This window comes from Oncorhynchus mykiss, chromosome 4 (genome assembly GCF_057628025.1).
Source record: "Oncorhynchus mykiss isolate SJ-2025 chromosome 4, ASM5762802v1, whole genome shotgun sequence".
NCBI classification, from domain to species: Eukaryota; Metazoa; Chordata; class Actinopteri; order Salmoniformes; family Salmonidae; genus Oncorhynchus; species Oncorhynchus mykiss.
Genome location: NC_143025.1, coordinates 10,935,509 through 10,956,868, shown reverse-complemented (window position 1 = coordinate 10,956,868; position 21,360 = coordinate 10,935,509). Strand labels below are relative to the sequence as shown.

Below are 21,360 nucleotides of genomic sequence, written 5' to 3'. Positions count from 1 at the left end.
ATAGAGTCTCAGATTTTCATAGATAGCTTTTAGTAGTTTGTAATTCAAACCTTTCTGACTCTACAGATGTTTCTTTAAAAAAAAGACCCGGGCCTGGGCACCTTCGGAATCCGTCTTTGTCTCACAAACACAGCTCTATCTCAGCCCCCGTTAATCACACAGACTAACTCTTGTTACCACTGGATGCAGAAGACAGAGACGAATCTGATGGTACAACCCATACGTCTATAGCTAAAACACACAATGTTTAAAAGGGGGTAGAATTCAACACAAATAACCGGCTTTGAAATATGGATGGCTGTCCATCAACATTAGGTCATATTTTACCTGTTGGCAACCAGCATCGCTGACCATTTTTCTCAATTGAGAAACCTAGCAATTCTCCATAATTAACATAATTTGATTGCAACAACTGTTGATGCTAATGTTACTTGAGAAATGTGTGTCTAAAGTGGTAGATCTCGCTATCCATGATGACGATTCAAGATATTCCCATTCAGAGCATGAATCTGGTGGCTAGAAATGACCTTGCTCATTTTTCTTCCACCTTTGATGACTGTTCCTTGTTCTTCAATGAACGTGGATGAAGGGAATATGTTCTGAGTGGATGATAACCATGTACAATAAAAGCTACTGAAATGTCTCCCAAATCCTTATCGTTAGTAAAATAAAACCTCTTGAATCAGTCCTGAGACCCCAGCAATAATCTTTTCCGTTTTCTGGCTTTCGTTGATCTCCATGTCCAGCCCTTATATTTTGCTTCAAAATGAGGAGTTTTAAAATGTTCCTTTCAGGACAACCTTTGACCTTCATACGTAGAAGAACCTTGTACTTTCTAACAACGTTTTGGTAGCTTGTGAGCGTCATAGAGCAAAACATGTTACATGTGCATGTTCGATAGAGTCTCAGCTTTTCATAGATAGCTTTTAGTAGTTTGTAATTCAAACCTTTCTGACTCTACAGATGTTTCTGTAAAAAAAAGACCCGGGCCTGGGCACCTTCGGAATCCGTCTTTGTCTCACAAACACAGCTCTATCTCAGCCCCCGTTAATCACACAGACTAACTCTTGTTACCACTGGATGCAGAAGACAGAGACGAATCTGATGGTACAACCCATACGTCTATAGCTAAAACACACAATGTTTAAAAGGGGGTAGAATTCAACACAAATAACCGGCTTTGAAATATGGATGGCTGTCCATCAACATTAGGTCATATTTTACCTGTTGGCAACCAGCATCGCTGACCATTTTTCTCAATTGAGAAACCTAGCAATTCTCCATAATTAACATAATTTGATTGCAACAACTGTTGATGCTAATGTTACTTGAGAAATGTGTGTCTAAAGTGGTAGATCTCGCTATCCATGATGACGATTCAAGATATTCCCATTCAGAGCATGAATCTGGTGGCTAGAAATGACCTTGCTCATTTTTCTTCCACCTTTGATGACTGTTCCTTGTTCTTCAATGAACGTGGATGAAGGGAATATGTTCTGAGTGGATGATAACCATGTACAATAAAAGCTACTGAAATGTCTCCCAAATCCTTATCGTTAGTAAAATAAAACCTCTTGAATCAGTCCTGAGACCCCAGCAATAATCTTTTCCGTTTTCTGGCTTTCGTTGATCTCCATGTCCAGCCCTTATATTTTGCTTCAAAATGAGGAGTTTTAAAATGTTCCTTTCAGGACAACCTTTGACCTTCATACGTAGAAGAACCTTGTACTTTCTAACAACTTTTTGGTAGCTTGTGAGCGTCATAGAGCAAATCATGTTACATGTGCATGTTCGATAGAGTCTCAGCTTTTCATAGATAGCTTTTAGTAGTTTGTAATTCAAACCTTTCTGACTCTACAGATGTTTCTGTAAAAAAAAGACCCGGGCCTGGGCACCTTCGGAATCCGTCTTTGTCTCACAAACACAGCTCTATCTCAGCCCCCGTTAATCACACAGACTAACTCTTGGTACCACTGGATGCAGAAGACAGAGACGAATCTGATGGTACAACCCATACGTCTATAGCTAAAACACACAATGTTTAAAAGGGGGTAGAATTCAACACAAATAACCGGCTTTGAAATATGGATGGCTGTCCATCAACATTAGGTCATATTTTACCTGTTGGCAACCAGCATCGCTGACCATTTTTCTCAATTGAGAAACCTAGCAATTCTCCATAATTAACATAATTTGATTGCAACAACTGTTGATGCTAATGTTACTTGAGAAATGTGTGTCTAAAGTGGTAGATCTCGCTATCCATGATGACGATTCAAGATATTCCCATTCAGAGCATGAATCTGGTGGCTAGAAATGACCTTGCTCATTTTTCTTCCACCTTTGATGACTGTTCCTTGTTCTTCAATGAACGTGGATGAAGGGAATATGTTCTGAGTGGATGATAACCATGTACAATAAAAGCTACTGAAATGTCTCCCAAATCCTTATCGTTAGTAAAATAAAACCTCTTGAATCAGTCCTGAGACCCCAGCAATAATCTTTTCCGTTTTCTGGCTTTCGTTGATCTCCATGTCCAGCCCTTATATTTTGCTTCAAAATGAGGAGTTTTAAAATGTTCCTTTCAGGACAACCTTTGACCTTCATACGTAGAAGAACCTTGTACTTTCTAACAACGTTTTGGTAGCTTGTGAGCGTCATAGAGCAAAACATGTTACATGTGCATGTTCGATAGAGTCTCAGCTTTTCATAGATAGCTTTTAGTAGTTTGTAATTCAAACCTTTCTGACTCTACAGATGTTTCTGTAAAAAAAAGACCCGGGCCTGGGCACCTTCGGAATCCGTCTTTGTCTCACAAACACAGCTCTATCTCAGCCCCCGTTAATCACACAGACTAACTCTTGTTACCACTGGATGCAGAAGACAGAGACGAATCTGATGGTACAACCCATACGTCTATAGCTAAAACACACAATGTTTAAAAGGGGGTAGAATTCAACACAAATAACCGGCTTTGAAATATGGATGGCTGTCCATCAACATTAGGTCATATTTTACCTGTTGGCAACCAGCATCGCTGACCATTTTTCTCAATTGAGAAACCTAGCAATTCTCCATAATTAACATAATTTGATTGCAACAACTGTTGATGCTAATGTTACTTGAGAAATGTGTGTCTAAAGTGGTAGATCTCGCTATCCATGATGACGATTCAAGATATTCCCATTCAGAGCATGAATCTGGTGGCTAGAAATGACCTTGCTCATTTTTCTTCCACCTTTGATGACTGTTCCTTGTTCTTCAATGAACGTGGATGAAGGGAATATGTTCTGAGTGGATGATAACCATGTACAATAAAAGCTACTGAAATGTCTCCCAAATCCTTATCGTTAGTAAAATAAAACCTCTTGAATCAGTCCTGAGACCCCAGCAATAATCTTTTCCGTTTTCTGGCTTTCGTTGATCTCCATGTCCAGCCCTTATATTTTGCTTCAAAATGAGGAGTTTTAAAATGTTCCTTTCAGGACAACCTTTGACCTTCATACGTAGAAGAACCTTGTACTTTCTAACAACTTTTTGGTAGCTTGTGAGCGTCATAGAGCAAATCATGTTACATGTGCATGTTCGATAGAGTCTCAGCTTTTCATAGATAGCTTTTAGTAGTTTGTAATTCAAACCTTTCTGACTCTACAGATGTTTCTGTAAAAAAAAGACCCGGGCCTGGGCACCTTCGGAATCCGTCTTTGTCTCACAAACACAGCTCTATCTCAGCCCCCGTTAATCACACAGACTAACTCTTGGTACCACTGGATGCAGAAGACAGAGACGAATCTGATGGTACAACCCATACGTCTATAGCTAAAACACACAATGTTTAAAAGGGGGTAGAATTCAACACAAATAACCGGCTTTGAAATATGGATGGCTGTCCATCAACATTAGGTCATATTTTACCTGTTGGCAACCAGCATCGCTGACCATTTTTCTCAATTGAGAAACCTAGCAATTCTCCATAATTAACATAATTTGATTGCAACAACTGTTGATGCTGAGAATGCAACACAAACCGCTGGTGCAAATGCTCTTTTCAAGATGCTCCACCTTGATCACAACAACTTACGCACCAAGACTATACTTTCAGGGATCATTTCTATAGTGCGTTACTTGAGAAATGTGTGTATAAAGTGGTAGATCTCGCTATCCATGATGACGATTCAAGATATTCCCATTCAGAGCATGAATCTGGTGGCTAGAAATGACCTTGCTCATTTTTCTTCCACCTTTGATGACTGTTCCTTGTTCTTCAATGAACGTGGATGAAGAGAATATGTTCTGAGTGGATGATAACCATGTACAATAAAAGCTACTGAAATGTCTCCCAAATCCTTATCGTTAGTAAAATAAAACCTCTTGAATCAGTCCTGAGACCCCAGCAATAATCTTTTCCGTTTTCTGGCTTTCGTTGATCTCCATGTCCAGCCCTTATATTTTGCTTCAAAATGAGGAGTTTTAAAATTTTCCTTTCAGGACAACCTTTGACCTTCATACGTAGAAGAACCTTGTACTTTCTAACAACGTTTTGGTAGCTTGTGAGCGTCATAGAGCAAAACATGTTACATGTGCATGTTCGATAGAGTCTCAGCTTTTCATAGATAGCTTTTAGTAGTTTGTAATTCAAACCTTTCTGACTCTACAGATGTTTCTTTAAAAAAAAGACCCGGGCCTGGGCACCTTCGGAATCCGTCTTTGTCTCACAAACACAGCTCTATCTCAGCCCCCGTTAATCACACAGACTAACTCTTGTTACCACTGGATGCAGAAGACAGAGACGAATCTGATGGTACAACCCATACGTCTATAGCTAAAACACACAATGTTTAAAAGGGGGTAGAATTCAACACAAATAACCGGCTTTGAAATATGGATGGCTGTCCATCAACATTAGGTCATATTTTACCTGTTGGCAACCAGCATCGCTGACCATTTTTCTCAATTGAGAAACCTAGCAATTCTCCATAATTAACATAATTTGATTGCAACAACTGTTGATGCTAATGTTACTTGAGAAATGTGTGTCTAAAGTGGTAGATCTCGCTATCCATGATGACGATTCAAGATATTCCCATTCAGAGCATGAATCTGGTGGCTAGAAATGACCTTGCTCATTTTTCTTCCACCTTTGATGACTGTTCCTTGTTCTTCAATGAACGTGGATGAAGGGAATATGTTCTGAGTGGATGATAACCATGTACAATAAAAGCTACTGAAATGTCTCCCAAATCCTTATCGTTAGTAAAATAAAACCTCTTGAATCAGTCCTGAGACCCCAGCAATAATCTTTTCCGTTTTCTGGCTTTCGTTGATCTCCATGTCCAGCCCTTATATTTTGCTTCAAAATGAGGAGTTTTAAAATGTTCCTTTCAGGACAACCTTTGACCTTCATACGTAGAAGAACCTTGTACTTTCTAACAACTTTTTGGTAGCTTGTGAGCGTCATAGAGCAAATCATGTTACATGTGCATGTTCGATAGAGTCTCAGCTTTTCATAGATAGCTTTTAGTAGTTTGTAATTCAAACCTTTCTGACTCTACAGATGTTTCTGTAAAAAAAAGACCCGGGCCTGGGCACCTTCGGAATCCGTCTTTGTCTCACAAACACAGCTCTATCTCAGCCCCCGTTAATCACACAGACTAACTCTTGGTACCACTGGATGCAGAAGACAGAGACGAATCTGATGGTACAACCCATACGTCTATAGCTAAAACACACAATGTTTAAAAGGGGGTAGAATTCAACACAAATAACCGGCTTTGAAATATGGATGGCTGTCCATCAACATTAGGTCATATTTTACCTGTTGGCAACCAGCATCGCTGACCATTTTTCTCAATTGAGAAACCTAGCAATTCTCCATAATTAACATAATTTGATTGCAACAACTGTTGATGCTGAGAATGCAACACAAACCGCTGGTGCAAATGCTCTTTTCAAGATGCTCCACCTTGATCACAACAACTTACGCACCAAGACTATACTTTCAGGGATCATTTCTATAGTGCGTTACTTGAGAAATGTGTGTATAAAGTGGTAGATCTCGCTATCCATGATGACGATTCAAGATATTCCCATTCAGAGCATGAATCTGGTGGCTAGAAATGACCTTGCTCATTTTTCTTCCACCTTTGATGACTGTTCCTTGTTCTTCAATGAATGTGGATGAAGGGAATATGTTCTGAGTGGATGATAACCATGTACAATAAAAGCTACTGAAATGTCTCCCAAATCCTTATCGTTAGTAAAATAAAACCTCTTGAATCAGTCCTGAGACCCCAGCAATAATCTTTTCCGTTTTCTGACTTTCGTTGATCTCCATGTCCAGCCCTTATATTTTGCTTCAAAATGAGGAGTTTTAAAATTTTCCTTTCAGGACAACCTTTGACCTTCATACGTAGAAGAACCTTGTACTTTCTAACAACGTTTTGGTAGCTTGTGAGCGTCATAGAGCAAAACATGTTACATGTGCATGTTCGATAGAGTCTCAGCTTTTCATAGATAGCTTTTAGTAGTTTGTAATTCAAACCTTTCTGACTCTACAGATGTTTCTTTAAAAAAAAGACCCGGGCCTGGGCACCTTCGGAATCCGTCTTTGTCTCACAAACACAGCTCTATCTCAGCCCCCGTTAATCACACAGACTAACTCTTGTTACCACTGGATGCAGAAGACAGAGACGAATCTGATGGTACAACCCATACGTCTATAGCTAAAACACACAATGTTTAAAAGGGGGTAGAATTCAACACAAATAACCGGCTTTGAAATATGGATGGCTGTCCATCAACATTAGGTCATATTTTACCTGTTGGCAACCAGCATCGCTGACCATTTTTCTCAATTGAGAAACCTAGCAATTCTCCATAATTAACATAATTTGATTGCAACAACTGTTGATGCTAATGTTACTTGAGAAATGTGTGTCTAAAGTGGTAGATCTCGCTATCCATGATGACGATTCAAGATATTCCCATTCAGAGCATGAATCTGGTGGCTAGAAATGACCTTGCTCATTTTTCTTCCACCTTTGATGACTGTTCCTTGTTCTTCAATGAACGTGGATGAAGGGAATATGTTCTGAGTGGATGATAACCATGTACAATAAAAGCTACTGAAATGTCTCCCAAATCCTTATCGTTAGTAAAATAAAACCTCTTGAATCAGTCCTGAGACCCCAGCAATAATCTTTTCCGTTTTCTGGCTTTCGTTGATCTCCATGTCCAGCCCTTATATTTTGCTTCAAAATGAGGAGTTTTAAAATGTTCCTTTCAGGACAACCTTTGACCTTCATACGTAGAAGAACCTTGTACTTTCTAACAACTTTTTGGTAGCTTGTGAGCGTCATAGAGCAAATCATGTTACATGTGCATGTTCGATAGAGTCTCAGCTTTTCATAGATAGCTTTTAGTAGTTTGTAATTCAAACCTTTCTGACTCTACAGATGTTTCTGTAAAAAAAAGACCCGGGCCTGGGCACCTTCGGAATCCGTCTTTGTCTCACAAACACAGCTCTATCTCAGCCCCCGTTAATCACACAGACTAACTCTTGGTACCACTGGATGCAGAAGACAGAGACGAATCTGATGGTACAACCCATACGTCTATAGCTAAAACACACAATGTTTAAAAGGGGGTAGAATTCAACACAAATAACCGGCTTTGAAATATGGATGGCTGTCCATCAACATTAGGTCATATTTTACCTGTTGGCAACCAGCATCGCTGACCATTTTTCTCAATTGAGAAACCTAGCAATTCTCCATAATTAACATAATTTGATTGCAACAACTGTTGATGCTAATGTTACTTGAGAAATGTGTGTCTAAAGTGGTAGATCTCGCTATCCATGATGACGATTCAAGATATTCCCATTCAGAGCATGAATCTGGTGGCTAGAAATGACCTTGCTCATTTTTCTTCCACCTTTGATGACTGTTCCTTGTTCTTCAATGAACGTGGATGAAGGGAATATGTTCTGAGTGGATGATAACCATGTACAATAAAAGCTACTGAAATGTCTCCCAAATCCTTATCGTTAGTAAAATAAAACCTCTTGAATCAGTCCTGAGACCCCAGCAATAATCTTTTCCGTTTTCTGGCTTTCGTTGATCTCCATGTCCAGCCCTTATATTTTGCTTCAAAATGAGGAGTTTTAAAATGTTCCTTTCAGGACAACCTTTGACCTTCATACGTAGAAGAACCTTGTACTTTCTAACAACTTTTTGGTAGCTTGTGAGCGTCATAGAGCAAATAATGTTACATGTGCATGTTCGATAGAGTCTCAGCTTTTCATAGATAGCTTTTAGTAGTTTGTAATTCAAACCTTTCTGACTCTACAGATGTTTCTTTAAAAAAAAGACCCGGGCCTGGGCACCTTCGGAATCCGTCTTTGTCTCACAAACACAGCTCTATCTCAGCCCCCGTTAATCACACAGACTAACTCTTGTTACCACTGGATGCAGAAGACAGAGACGAATCTGATGGTACAACCCATACGTCTATAGCTAAAACACACAATGTTTAAAAGGGGGTAGAATTCAACACAAATAACCGGCTTTGAAATATGGATGGCTGTCCATCAACATTAGGTCATATTTTACCTGTTGGCAACCAGCATCGCTGACCATTTTTCTCAATTGAGAAACCTAGCAATTCTCCATAATTAACATAATTTGATTGCAACAACTGTTGATGCTAATGTTACTTGAGAAATGTGTGTCTAAAGTGGTAGATCTCGCTATCCATGATGACGATTCAAGATATTCCCATTCAGAGCATGAATCTGGTGGCTAGAAATGACCTTGCTCATTTTTCTTCCACCTTTGATGACTGTTCCTTGTTCTTCAATGAACGTGGATGAAGGGAATATGTTCTGAGTGGATGATAACCATGTACAATAAAAGCTACTGAAATGTCTCCCAAATCCTTATCGTTAGTAAAATAAAACCTCTTGAATCAGTCCTGAGACCCCAGCAATAATCTTTTCCGTTTTCTGGCTTTCGTTGATCTCCATGTCCAGCCCTTATATTTTGCTTCAAAATGAGGAGTTTTAAAATGTTCCTTTCAGGACAACCTTTGACCTTCATACGTAGAAGAACCTTGTACTTTCTAACAACTTTTTGGTAGCTTGTGAGCGTCATAGAGCAAATCATGTTACATTTGCATGTTCGATAGAGTCTCAGCTTTTCATAGATAGCTTTTAGTAGTTTGTAATTCAAACCTTTCTGACTCTACAGATGTTTCTGTAAAAAAAAGACCCGGGCCTGGGCACCTTCGGAATCCGTCTTTGTCTCACAAACACAGCTCTATCTCAGCCCCCGTTAATCACACAGACTAACTCTTGGTACCACTGGATGCAGAAGACAGAGACGAATCTGATGGTACAACCCATACGTCTATAGCTAAAACACACAATGTTTAAAAGGGGGTAGAATTCAACACAAATAACCGGCTTTGAAATATGGATGGCTGTCCATCAACATTAGGTCATATTTTACCTGTTGGCAACCAGCATCGCTGACCATTTTTCTCAATTGAGAAACCTAGCAATTCTCCATAATTAACATAATTTGATTGCAACAACTGTTGATGCTAATGTTACTTGAGAAATGTGTGTCTAAAGTGGTAGATCTCGCTATCCATGATGACGATTCAAGATATTCCCATTCAGAGCATGAATCTGGTGGCTAGAAATGACCTTGCTCATTTTTCTTCCACCTTTGATGACTGTTCCTTGTTCTTCAATGAACGTGGATGAAGGGAATATGTTCTGAGTGGATGATAACCATGTACAATAAAAGCTACTGAAATGTCTCCCAAATCCTTATCGTTAGTAAAATAAAACCTCTTGAATCAGTCCTGAGACCCCAGCAATAATCTTTTCCGTTTTCTGGCTTTCGTTGATCTCCATGTCCAGCCCTTATATTTTGCTTCAAAATGAGGAGTTTTAAAATGTTCCTTTCAGGACAACCTTTGACCTTCATACGTAGAAGAACCTTGTACTTTCTAACAACTTTTTGGTAGCTTGTGAGCGTCATAGAGCAAATAATGTTACATGTGCATGTTCGATAGAGTCTCAGCTTTTCATAGATAGCTTTTAGTAGTTTGTAATTCAAACCTTTCTGACTCTACAGATGTTTCTTTAAAAAAAAGACCCGGGCCTGGGCACCTTCTGAATCCGTCTTTGTCTCACAAACACAGCTCTATCTCAGCCCCCGTTAATCACACAGACTAACTCTTGTTACCACTGGATGCAGAAGACAGAGACGAATCTGATGGTACAACCCATACGTCTATAGCTAAAACACACAATGTTTAAAAGGGGGTAGAATTCAACACAAATAACCGGCTTTGAAATATGGATGGCTGTCCATCAACATTAGGTCATATTTTACCTGTTGGCAACCAGCATCGCTGACCATTTTTCTCAATTGAGAAACCTAGCAATTCTCCATAATTAACATAATTTGATTGCAACAACTGTTGATGCTAATGTTACTTGAGAAATGTGTGTCTAAAGTGGTAGATCTCGCTATCCATGATGACGATTCAAGATATTCCCATTCAGAGCATGAATCTGGTGGCTAGAAATGACCTTGCTCATTTTTCTTCCACCTTTGATGACTGTTCCTTGTTCTTCAATGAACGTGGATGAAGGGAATATGTTCTGAGTGGATGATAACCATGTACAATAAAAGCTACTGAAATGTCTCCCAAATCCTTATCGTTAGTAAAATAAAACCTCTTGAATCAGTCCTGAGACCCCAGCAATAATCTTTTCCGTTTTCTGGCTTTCGTTGATCTCCATGTCCAGCCCTTATATTTTGCTTCAAAATGAGGAGTTTTAAAATGTTCCTTTCAGGACAACCTTTGACCTTCATACGTAGAAGAACCTTGTACTTTCTAACAACTTTTTGGTAGCTTGTGAGCGTCATAGAGCAAATCATGTTACATGTGCATGTTCGATAGAGTCTCAGCTTTTCATAGATAGCTTTTAGTAGTTTGTAATTCAAACCTTTCTGACTCTACAGATGTTTCTGTAAAAAAAAGACCCGGGCCTGGGCACCTTCGGAATCCGTCTTTGTCTCACAAACACAGCTCTATCTCAGCCCCCGTTAATCACACAGACTAACTCTTGGTACCACTGGATGCAGAAGACAGAGACGAATCTGATGGTACAACCCATACGTCTATAGCTAAAACACACAATGTTTAAAAGGGGGTAGAATTCAACACAAATAACCGGCTTTGAAATATGGATGGCTGTCCATCAACATTAGGTCATATTTTACCTGTTGGCAACCAGCATCGCTGACCATTTTTCTCAATTGAGAAACCTAGCAATTCTCCATAATTAACATAATTTGATTGCAACAACTGTTGATGCTGAGAATGCAACACAAACCGCTGGTGCAAATGCTCTTTTCAAGATGCTCCACCTTGATCACAACAACTTACGCACCAAGACTATACTTTCAGGGATCATTTCTATAGTGCGTTACTTGAGAAATGTGTGTATAAAGTGGTAGATCTCGCTATCCATGATGACGATTCAAGATATTCCCATTCAGAGCATGAATCTGGTGGCTAGAAATGACCTTGCTCATTTTTCTTCCACCTTTGATGACTGTTCCTTGTTCTTCAATGAATGTGGATGAAGGGAATATGTTCTGAGTGGATGATAACCATGTACAATAAAAGCTACTGAAATGTCTCCCAAATCCTTATCGTTAGTAAAATAAAACCTCTTGAATCAGTCCTGAGACCCCAGCAATAATCTTTTCCGTTTTCTGACTTTCGTTGATCTCCATGTCCAGCCCTTATATTTTGCTTCAAAATGAGGAGTTTTAAAATTTTCCTTTCAGGACAACCTTTGACCTTCATACGTAGAAGAACCTTGTACTTTCTAACAACGTTTTGGTAGCTTGTGAGCGTCATAGAGCAAAACATGTTACATGTGCATGTTCGATAGAGTCTCAGCTTTTCATAGATAGCTTTTAGTAGTTTGTAATTCAAACCTTTCTGACTCTACAGATGTTTCTTTAAAAAAAAGACCCGGGCCTGGGCACCTTCGGAATCCGTCTTTGTCTCACAAACACAGCTCTATCTCAGCCCCCGTTAATCACACAGACTAACTCTTGTTACCACTGGATGCAGAAGACAGAGACGAATCTGATGGTACAACCCATACGTCTATAGCTAAAACACACAATGTTTAAAAGGGGGTAGAATTCAACACAAATAACCGGCTTTGAAATATGGATGGCTGTCCATCAACATTAGGTCATATTTTACCTGTTGGCAACCAGCATCGCTGACCATTTTTCTCAATTGAGAAACCTAGCAATTCTCCATAATTAACATAATTTGATTGCAACAACTGTTGATGCTAATGTTACTTGAGAAATGTGTGTCTAAAGTGGTAGATCTCGCTATCCATGATGACGATTCAAGATATTCCCATTCAGAGCATGAATCTGGTGGCTAGAAATGACCTTGCTCATTTTTCTTCCACCTTTGATGACTGTTCCTTGTTCTTCAATGAACGTGGATGAAGGGAATATGTTCTGAGTGGATGATAACCATGTACAATAAAAGCTACTGAAATGTCTCCCAAATCCTTATCGTTAGTAAAATAAAACCTCTTGAATCAGTCCTGAGACCCCAGCAATAATCTTTTCCGTTTTCTGGCTTTCGTTGATCTCCATGTCCAGCCCTTATATTTTGCTTCAAAATGAGGAGTTTTAAAATGTTCCTTTCAGGACAACCTTTGACGTTCATACGTAGAAGAACCTTGTACTTTCTAACAACTTTTTGGTAGCTTGTGAGCGTCATAGAGCAAATCATGTTACATGTGCATGTTCGATAGAGTCTCAGCTTTTCATAGATAGCTTTTAGTAGTTTGTAATTCAAACCTTTCTGACTCTACAGATGTTTCTGTAAAAAAAAGACCCGGGCCTGGGCACCTTCGGAATCCGTCTTTGTCTCACAAACACAGCTCTATCTCAGCCCCCGTTAATCACACAGACTAACTCTTGGTACCACTGGATGCAGAAGACAGAGACGAATCTGATGGTACAACCCATACGTCTATAGCTAAAACACACAATGTTTAAAAGGGGGTAGAATTCAACACAAATAACCGGCTTTGAAATATGGATGGCTGTCCATCAACATTAGGTCATATTTTACCTGTTGGCAACCAGCATCGCTGACCATTTTTCTCAATTGAGAAACCTAGCAATTCTCCATAATTAACATAATTTGATTGCAACAACTGTTGATGCTAATGTTACTTGAGAAATGTGTGTCTAAAGTGGTAGATCTCGCTATCCATGATGACGATTCAAGATATTCCCATTCAGAGCATGAATCTGGTGGCTAGAAATGACCTTGCTCATTTTTCTTCCACCTTTGATGACTGTTCCTTGTTCTTCAATGAACGTGGATGAAGGGAATATGTTCTGAGTGGATGATAACCATGTACAATAAAAGCTACTGAAATGTCTCCCAAATCCTTATCGTTAGTAAAATAAAACCTCTTGAATCAGTCCTGAGACCCCAGCAATAATCTTTTCCGTTTTCTGGCTTTCGTTGATCTCCATGTCCAGCCCTTATATTTTGCTTCAAAATGAGGAGTTTTAAAATGTTCCTTTCAGGACAACCTTTGACCTTCATACGTAGAAGAACCTTGTACTTTCTAACAACTTTTTGGTAGCTTGTGAGCGTCATAGAGCAAATCATGTTACATGTGCATGTTCGATAGAGTCTCAGCTTTTCATAGATAGCTTTTAGTAGTTTGTAATTCAAACCTTTCTGACTCTACAGATGTTTCTGTAAAAAAAAGACCCGGGCCTGGACACCTTCGGAATCCGTCTTTGTCTCACAAACACAGCTATACTTTCAGGGATCATTTCTATAGTGCGTTACTTGAGAAATGTGTGTCTAAAGTGGTAGATCTCGCTATCCATGATGACGATTCAAGATATTCCCATTCAGAGCATGAATCTGGTGGCTAGAAATGACCTTGCTCATTTTTCTTCCACCTTTGATGACTGTTCCTTGTTCTTCAATGAACGTGGATGAAGGGAATATGTTCTGAGTGGATGATAACCATGTACAATAAAAGCTACTGAAATGTCTCCCAAATCCTTATCGTTAGTAAAATAAAACCTCTTGAATCAGTCCTGAGACCCCAGCAATAATCTTTTCCGTTTTCTGGCTTTCGTTGATCTCCATGTCCAGCCCTTATATTTTGCTTCAAAATGAGGAGTTTTAAAATGTTCCTTTCAGGACAACCTTTGACCTTCATACGTAGAAGAACCTTGTACTTTCTAACAACTTTTTGGTAGCTTGTGAGCGTCATAGAGCAAATCATGTTACATGTGCATGTTCGATAGAGTCTCAGCTTTTCATAGATAGCTTTTAGTAGTTTGTAATTCAAACCTTTCTGACTCTACAGATGTTTCTGTAAAAAAAAGACCCGGGCCTGGGCACCTTCGGAATCCGTCTTTGTCTCACAAACACAGCTCTATCTCAGCCCCCGTTAATCACACAGACTAACTCTTGGTACCACTGGATGCAGAAGACAGAGACGAATCTGATGGTACAACCCATACGTCTATAGCTAAAACACACAATGTTTAAAAGGGGGTAGAATTCAACACAAATAACCGGCTTTGAAATATGGATGGCTGTCCATCAACATTAGGTCATATTTTACCTGTTGGCAACCAGCATCGCTGACCATTTTTCTCAATTGAGAAACCTAGCAATTCTCCATAATTAACATAATTTGATTGCAACAACTGTTGATGCTGAGAATGCAACACAAACCGCTGGTGCAAATGCTCTTTTCAAGATGCTCCACCTTGATCACAACAACTTACGCACCAAGACTATACTTTCAGGGATCATTTCTATAGTGCGTTACTTGAGAAATGTGTGTCTAAAGTGGTAGATCTCGCTATCCATGATGACGATTCAAGATATTCCCATTCAGAGCATGAATCTGGTGGCTAGAAATGACCTTGCTCATTTTTCTTCCACCTTTGATGACTGTTCCTTGTTCTTCAATGAACGTGGATGAAGAGAATATGTTCTGAGTGGATGATAACCATGTACAATAAAAGCTACTGAAATGTCTCCCAAAACCTTATCGTTAGTAAAATAAAACCTCTTGAATCAGTCCTGAGACCCCAGCAATAATCTTTTCAGTTTTCTGGCTTTCGTTGATCTCCATGTCCAGCCCTTATATTTTGCTTCAAAATGAGGAGTTTTAAAATTTTCCTTTCAGGACAACCTTTGACCTTCATACGTAGAAGAACCTTGTACTTTCTAACAACTTTTTGGTAGCATGTGAGCGTCATAGAGCAAAACATGTTACATGTGCATGTTCGATAGAGTCTCAGCTTTTCATAGATAGCTTTTAGTAATTTGTAATTCAAACCTTTCTGACTCTACAGATGTTTCTGTAAAAAAAAGACCCGGGCCTGGGCACCTTCGGAATCCGTCTTTGTCTCACAAACACAGCTCTATCTCAGCCCCCGTTAATCACACAGACTAACTCTTGGTACCACTGGATGCAGAAGACAGAGACGAATCTGATGGTACAACCCATACGTCTATAGCTAAAACACACAATGTTTAAAAGGGGGTAGAATTCAACACAAATAACCGGCTTTGAAATATGGATGGCTGTCCATCAACATTAGGTCATATTTTACCTGTTGGCAACCAGCATCGCTGACCATTTTTCTCAATTGAGAAACCTAGCAATTCTCCATAATTAACATAATTTGATTGCAACAACTGTTGATGCTGAGAATGCAACACAAACCGCTGGTGCAAATGCTCTTTTCAAGATGCTCCACCTTGATCACAACAACTTACGCACCAAGACTATACTTTCAGGGATCATTTCTATAGTGCGTTACTTGAGAAATGTGTGTCTAAAGTGGTAGATCTCGCTATCCATGATGACGATTCAAGATATTCCCATTCAGAGCATGAATCTGGTGGCTAGAAATGACCTTGCTCATTTTTCTTCCACCTTTGATGACTGTTCCTTGTTCTTCAATGAACGTGGATGAAGAGAATATGTTCTGAGTGGATGATAACCATGTACAATAAAAGCTACTGAAATGTCTCCCAAAACCTTATCGTTAGTAAAATAAAACCTCTTGAATCAGTCCTGAGACCCCAGCAATAATCTTTTCAGTTTTCTGGCTTTCGTTGATCTCCATGTCCAGCCCTTATATTTTGCTTCAAAATGAGGAGTTTTAAAATTTTCCTTTCAGGACAACCTTTGACCTTCATACGTAGAAGAACCTTGTACTTTCTAACAACTTTTTGGTAGCATGTGAGCGTCATAGAGCAAAACATGTTACATGTGCATGTTCGATAGAGTCTCAGCTTTTCATAGATAGCTTTTAGTAATTTGTAATTCAAACCTTTCTGACTCTACAGATGTTTCTGTAAAAAAAAGACCCGGGCCTGGGCACCTTCGGAATCCGTCTTTGTCTCACAAACACAGCTCTATCTCAGCCCCCGTTAATCACACAGACTAACTCTTGGTACCACTGGATGCAGAAGACAGAGACTAATCTGATGGTACAACCCATACGTCTATAGCTAAAACACACAATGTTTAAAAGGGGGTAGAATTCAACACAAATAACCGGCTTTGAAATATGGATGGCTGTCCATCAACATTAGGTCATATTTTACCTGTTGGCAACCAGCATCGCTGACCATTTTTCTCAATTGAGAAACCTAGCAATTCTCCATAATTAACATAATTTGATTGCAACAACTGTTGATGCTAATGTTACTTGAGAAATGTGTGTCTAAAGTGGTAGATCTCGCTATCCATGATGACGATTCAAGATATTCCCATTCAGAGCATGAATCTGGTGGCTAGAAATGACCTTGCTCATTTTTCTTCCACCTTTGATGACTGTTCCTTGTTCTTCAATGAACGTGGATGAAGGGAATATGTTCTGAGTGGATGATAACCATGTACAATAAAAGCTACTGAAATGTCTCCCAAATCCTTATCGTTAGTAAAATAAAACCTCTTGAATCAGTCCTGAGACCCCAGCAATAATCTTTTCCGTTTTCTGGCTTTCGTTGATCTCCATGTCCAGCCCTTATATTTTGCTTCAAAATGAGGAGTTTTAAAATGTTCCTTTCAGGACAACCTTTGACGTTCATACGTAGAAGAACCTTGTACTTTCTAACAACTTTTTGGTAGCTTGTGAGCGTCATAGAGCAAATCATGTTACATGTGCATGTTCGATAGAGTCTCAGCTTTTCATAGATAGCTTTTAGTAGTTTGTAATTCAAACCTTTCTGACTCTACAGATGTTTCTGTAAAAAAAAGACCCGGGCCTGGGCACCTTCGGAATCCGTCTTTGTCTCACAAACACAGCTCTATCTCAGCCCCCGTTAATCACACAGACTAACTCTTGGTACCACTGGATGCAGAAGACAGAGACTAATCTGATGGTACAACCCATACGTCTATAGCTAAAACACACAATGTTTAAAAGGGGGTAGAATTCAACACAAATAACCGGCTTTGAAATATGGATGGCTGTCCATCAACATTAGGTCATATTTTACCTGTTGGCAACCAGCATCGCTGACCATTTTTCTCAATTGAGAAACCTAGCAATTCTCCATAATTAACATAATTTGATTGCAACAACTGTTGATGCTAATGTTACTTGAGAAATGTGTGTCTAAAGTGGTAGATCTCGCTATCCATGATGACGATTCAAGATATTCCCATTCAGAGCATGAATCTGGTGGCTAGAAATGACCTTGCTCATTTTTCTTCCACCTTTGATGACTGTTCCTTGTTCTTCAATGAACGTGGATGAAGGGAATATGTTCTGAGTGGATGATAACCATGTACAATAAAAGCTACTGAAATGTCTCCCAAATCCTTATCGTTAGTAAAATAAAACCTCTTGAATCAGTCCTGAGACCCCAGCAATAATCTTTTCCGTTTTCTGGCTTTCGTTGATCTCCATGTCCAGCCCTTATATTTTGCTTCAAAATGAGGAGTTTTAAAATGTTCCTTTCAGGACAACCTTTGACCTTCATACGTAGAAGAACCTTGTACTTTCTAACAACTTTTTGGTAGCATGTGAGCGTCATAGAGCAAAACATGTTACATGTGCATGTTCGATAGAGTCTCAGCTTTTCATAGATAGCTTTTAGTAATTTGTAATTCAAACCTTTCTGACTCTACAGATGTTTCTGTAAAAAAAAGACCCGGGCCTGGGCACCTTCGGAATCCGTCTTTGTCTCACAAACACAGCTCTATCTCAGCCCCCGTTAATCACACAGACTAACTCTTGGTACCACTGGATGCAGAAGACAGAGACGAATCTGATGGTACAACCCATACGTCTATAGCTAAAACACACAATGTTTAAAAGGGGGTAGAATTCAACACAAATAACCGGCTTTGAAATATGGATGGCTGTCCATCAACATTAGGTCATATTTTACCTGTTGGCAACCAGCATCGCTGACCATTTTTCTCAATTGAGAAACCTAGCAATTCTCCATAATTAACATAATTTGATTGCAACAACTGTTGATGCTGAGAATGCAACACAAACCGCTGGTGCAAATGCTCTTTTCAAGATGCTCCACCTTGATCACAACAACTTACGCACCAAGACTATACTTTCAGGGATCATTTCTATAGTGCGTTACTTGAGAAATGTGTGTCTAAAGTGGTAGATCTCGCTATCCATGATGACGATTCAAGATATTCCCATTCAGAGCATGAATCTGGTGGCTAGAAATGACCTTGCTCATTTTTCTTCCACCTTTGATGACTGTTCCTTGTTCTTCAATGAACGTGGATGAAGAGAATATGTTCTGAGTGGATGATAACCATGTACAATAAAAGCTACTGAAATGTCTCCCAAAACCTTATCGTTAGTAAAATAAAACCTCTTGAATCAGTCCTGAGACCCCAGCAATAATCTTTTCAGTTTTCTGGCTTTCGTTGATCTCCATGTCCAGCCCTTATATTTTGCTTCAAAATGAGGAGTTTTAAAATTTTCCTTTCAGGACAACCTTTGACCTTCATACGTAGAAGAACCTTGTACTTTCTAACAACTTTTTGGTAGCATGTGAGCGTCATAGAGCAAAACATGTTACATGTGCATGTTCGATAGAGTCTCAGCTTTTCATAGATAGCTTTTAGTAATTTGTAATTCAAACCTTTCTGACTCTACAGATGTTTCTGTAAAAAAAAGACCCGGGCCTGGGCACCTTCGGAATCCGTCTTTGTCTCACAAACACAGCTCTATCTCAGCCCCCGTTAATCACACAGACTAACTCTTGGTACCACTGGATGCAGAAGACAGAGACGAATCTGATGGTACAACCCATACGTCTATAGCTAAAACACACAATGTTTAAAAGGGGGTAGAATTCAACACAAATAACCGGCTTTGAAATATGGATGGCTGTCCATCAACATTAGGTCATATTTTACCTGTTGGCAACCAGCATCGCTGACCATTTTTCTCAATTGAGAAACCTAGCAATTCTCCATAATTAACATAATTTGATTGCAACAACTGTTGATGCTGAGAATGCAACACAAACCGCTGGTGCAAATGCTCTTTTCAAGATGCTCCACCTTGATCACAACAACTTACGCACCAAGACTATACTTTCAGGGATCATTTCTATAGTGCGTTACTTGAGAAATGTGTGTCTAAAGTGGTAGATCTCGCTATCCATGATGACGATTCAAGATATTCCCATTCAGAGCATGAATCTGGTGGCTAGAAATGACCTTGCTCATTTTTCTTCCACCTTTGATGACTGTTCCTTGTTCTTCAATGAACGTGGATGAAGAGAATATGTTCTGAGTGGATGATAACCATGTACAATAAAAGCTACTGAAATGTCTCCCAAAACCTTATCGTTAGTAAAATAAAACCTCTTGAATCAGTCCTGAGACCCCAGCAATAATCTTTTCAGTTTTCTGGCTTTCGTTGATCTCCATGTCCAGCCCTTATATTTTGCTTCAAAATGAGGAGTTTTAAAATTTTCCTTTCAGGACAACCTTTGACCTTCATACGTAGAAGAACCTTGTACTTTCTAACAACTTTTTGGTAGCATGTGAGCGTCATAGAGCAAAACATGTTACATGTGCATGTTCGATAGAGTCTCAGCTTTTCATAGATAGCTTTTAGTAATTTGTAATTCAAACCTTTCTGACTCTACAGATGTTTCTGTAAAAAAAAGACCCGGGCCTGGGCACCTTCGGAATCCGTCTTTGTCTCACAAACACAGCTCTATCTCAGCCCCCGTTAATCACACAGACTAACTCTTGGTACCACTGGATGCAGAAGACAGAGACGAATCTGATGGTACAACCCATACGTCTATAGCTAAAACACACAATGTTTAAAAGGGGGTAGAATTCAACACAAATAACCGGCTTTGAAATATGGATGGCTGTCCATCAACATTAGGTCATATTTTACCTGTTGGCAACCAGCATCGCTGACCATTTTTCTCAATTGAGAAACCTAGCAATTCTCCATAATTAACATAATTTGATTGCAACAACTGTTGATGCTGAGAATGCAACACAAACCGCTGGTGCAAATGCTCTTTTCAAGATGCTCCACCTTGATCACAACAACTTATGCACCAAGACTATACTTTCAGGGATCATTTCTATAGTGCGTTACTTGAGAAATGTGTGTCTAAAGTGGTAGATCTCGCTATCCATGATGACGATTCAAGATATTCCCGTTCAGAGCATGAATTTGGTGGTTAGAAATGACCTTGCTCATTTTTCTTCCACCTTTGATGACTGTTCCTTGTTCTTCAATGAACGTGGATGAAGGGAATATGTTCTGAGTGGATGATAACCATGTACAATAAAAGCTACTGAAATGTCTCCCAAATCCTTATCGTTAGTAAAATAAAACCTCTTGAATCAGTCCTGAGACCCCAGCAATAATCTTTTCAGTTTTCTGGCTTTCGTTGATCTCCATGTCCAGCCCTTATATTTTGCTTCAAAATGAGGAGTTTTAAAATTTTCCTTTCAGGACAACCTTTGACCTTCATACGTAGAAGAACCTTGTACTTTCTAACAACTTTTTGGTAGCATGTGAGCGTCATAGAGCAAAACATGTTACATGTGCATGTTCGATAGAGTCTCAGCTTTTCATAGATAGCTTTTAGTAATTTGTAATTCAAACCTTTCTGACTCTACAGATGTTTCTGTAAAAAAAAGACCCGGGCCTGGGCACCTTCGGAATCCGTCTTTGTCTCACAAACACAGCTCTATCTCAG

At 39.3% G+C, this 21,360-nt stretch overlaps 9 non-coding genes and 14 pseudogenes across 9 annotated transcripts; all 23 read left to right on the top strand.

Annotated features, from left to right (window-relative positions):
* The first annotated feature begins 424 nt into the window (after nt 1-424).
* On the top strand, nt 425-608 carry LOC149983817 (small nucleolar RNA U3; annotated as a pseudogene).
* Nucleotides 609-1,321: 713 nt separating this feature from the next.
* On the top strand, nt 1,322-1,505 carry LOC149983816 (small nucleolar RNA U3; annotated as a pseudogene).
* A 713-nt stretch (nt 1,506-2,218) lies between these two features.
* Nucleotides 2,219-2,402, top strand: LOC149983815 (small nucleolar RNA U3; annotated as a pseudogene).
* A 713-nt stretch (nt 2,403-3,115) lies between these two features.
* On the top strand, nt 3,116-3,299 carry LOC149983814 (small nucleolar RNA U3; annotated as a pseudogene).
* A 787-nt stretch (nt 3,300-4,086) lies between these two features.
* Nucleotides 4,087-4,302, top strand: LOC149983813 (small nucleolar RNA U3). Its single transcript, XR_016495752.1, has one exon. It is a non-coding gene; the product is annotated as a small nucleolar RNA U3 (small nucleolar RNA).
* A 713-nt stretch (nt 4,303-5,015) lies between these two features.
* On the top strand, nt 5,016-5,199 carry LOC149983812 (small nucleolar RNA U3; annotated as a pseudogene).
* A 787-nt stretch (nt 5,200-5,986) lies between these two features.
* LOC149983811 (small nucleolar RNA U3) lies at nt 5,987-6,202 on the top strand. The gene has a single exon (XR_016495724.1). It is a non-coding gene; the product is annotated as a small nucleolar RNA U3 (small nucleolar RNA).
* A 713-nt stretch (nt 6,203-6,915) lies between these two features.
* Nucleotides 6,916-7,099, top strand: LOC149983810 (small nucleolar RNA U3; annotated as a pseudogene).
* Nucleotides 7,100-7,812: 713 nt separating this feature from the next.
* LOC149983809 (small nucleolar RNA U3) lies at nt 7,813-7,996 on the top strand (annotated as a pseudogene).
* Nucleotides 7,997-8,709: 713 nt separating this feature from the next.
* Nucleotides 8,710-8,893, top strand: LOC149983808 (small nucleolar RNA U3; annotated as a pseudogene).
* A 713-nt stretch (nt 8,894-9,606) lies between these two features.
* On the top strand, nt 9,607-9,790 carry LOC149983807 (small nucleolar RNA U3; annotated as a pseudogene).
* A 713-nt stretch (nt 9,791-10,503) lies between these two features.
* On the top strand, nt 10,504-10,687 carry LOC149983806 (small nucleolar RNA U3; annotated as a pseudogene).
* A 787-nt stretch (nt 10,688-11,474) lies between these two features.
* Nucleotides 11,475-11,690, top strand: LOC149983805 (small nucleolar RNA U3). Its single transcript, XR_016495723.1, has one exon. It is a non-coding gene; the product is annotated as a small nucleolar RNA U3 (small nucleolar RNA).
* Nucleotides 11,691-12,403: 713 nt separating this feature from the next.
* On the top strand, nt 12,404-12,587 carry LOC149983804 (small nucleolar RNA U3; annotated as a pseudogene).
* A 713-nt stretch (nt 12,588-13,300) lies between these two features.
* LOC149983803 (small nucleolar RNA U3) lies at nt 13,301-13,484 on the top strand (annotated as a pseudogene).
* Nucleotides 13,485-13,903: 419 nt separating this feature from the next.
* LOC149983802 (small nucleolar RNA U3) lies at nt 13,904-14,118 on the top strand. Its single transcript, XR_016495773.1, has one exon. It is a non-coding gene; the product is annotated as a small nucleolar RNA U3 (small nucleolar RNA).
* Nucleotides 14,119-14,905: 787 nt separating this feature from the next.
* Nucleotides 14,906-15,121, top strand: LOC149983801 (small nucleolar RNA U3). The gene has a single exon (XR_016495743.1). It is a non-coding gene; the product is annotated as a small nucleolar RNA U3 (small nucleolar RNA).
* A 787-nt stretch (nt 15,122-15,908) lies between these two features.
* On the top strand, nt 15,909-16,124 carry LOC149983800 (small nucleolar RNA U3). Its single transcript, XR_016495742.1, has one exon. It is a non-coding gene; the product is annotated as a small nucleolar RNA U3 (small nucleolar RNA).
* A 713-nt stretch (nt 16,125-16,837) lies between these two features.
* LOC149983799 (small nucleolar RNA U3) lies at nt 16,838-17,021 on the top strand (annotated as a pseudogene).
* A 713-nt stretch (nt 17,022-17,734) lies between these two features.
* LOC149983798 (small nucleolar RNA U3) lies at nt 17,735-17,918 on the top strand (annotated as a pseudogene).
* Nucleotides 17,919-18,705: 787 nt separating this feature from the next.
* Nucleotides 18,706-18,921, top strand: LOC149983797 (small nucleolar RNA U3). The gene has a single exon (XR_016495741.1). It is a non-coding gene; the product is annotated as a small nucleolar RNA U3 (small nucleolar RNA).
* A 787-nt stretch (nt 18,922-19,708) lies between these two features.
* Nucleotides 19,709-19,924, top strand: LOC149983796 (small nucleolar RNA U3). The gene has a single exon (XR_016495740.1). It is a non-coding gene; the product is annotated as a small nucleolar RNA U3 (small nucleolar RNA).
* Nucleotides 19,925-20,711: 787 nt separating this feature from the next.
* LOC149983795 (small nucleolar RNA U3) lies at nt 20,712-20,927 on the top strand. Its single transcript, XR_016495683.1, has one exon. It is a non-coding gene; the product is annotated as a small nucleolar RNA U3 (small nucleolar RNA).
* The last annotated feature ends 433 nt before the right edge of the window (nt 20,928-21,360 follow it).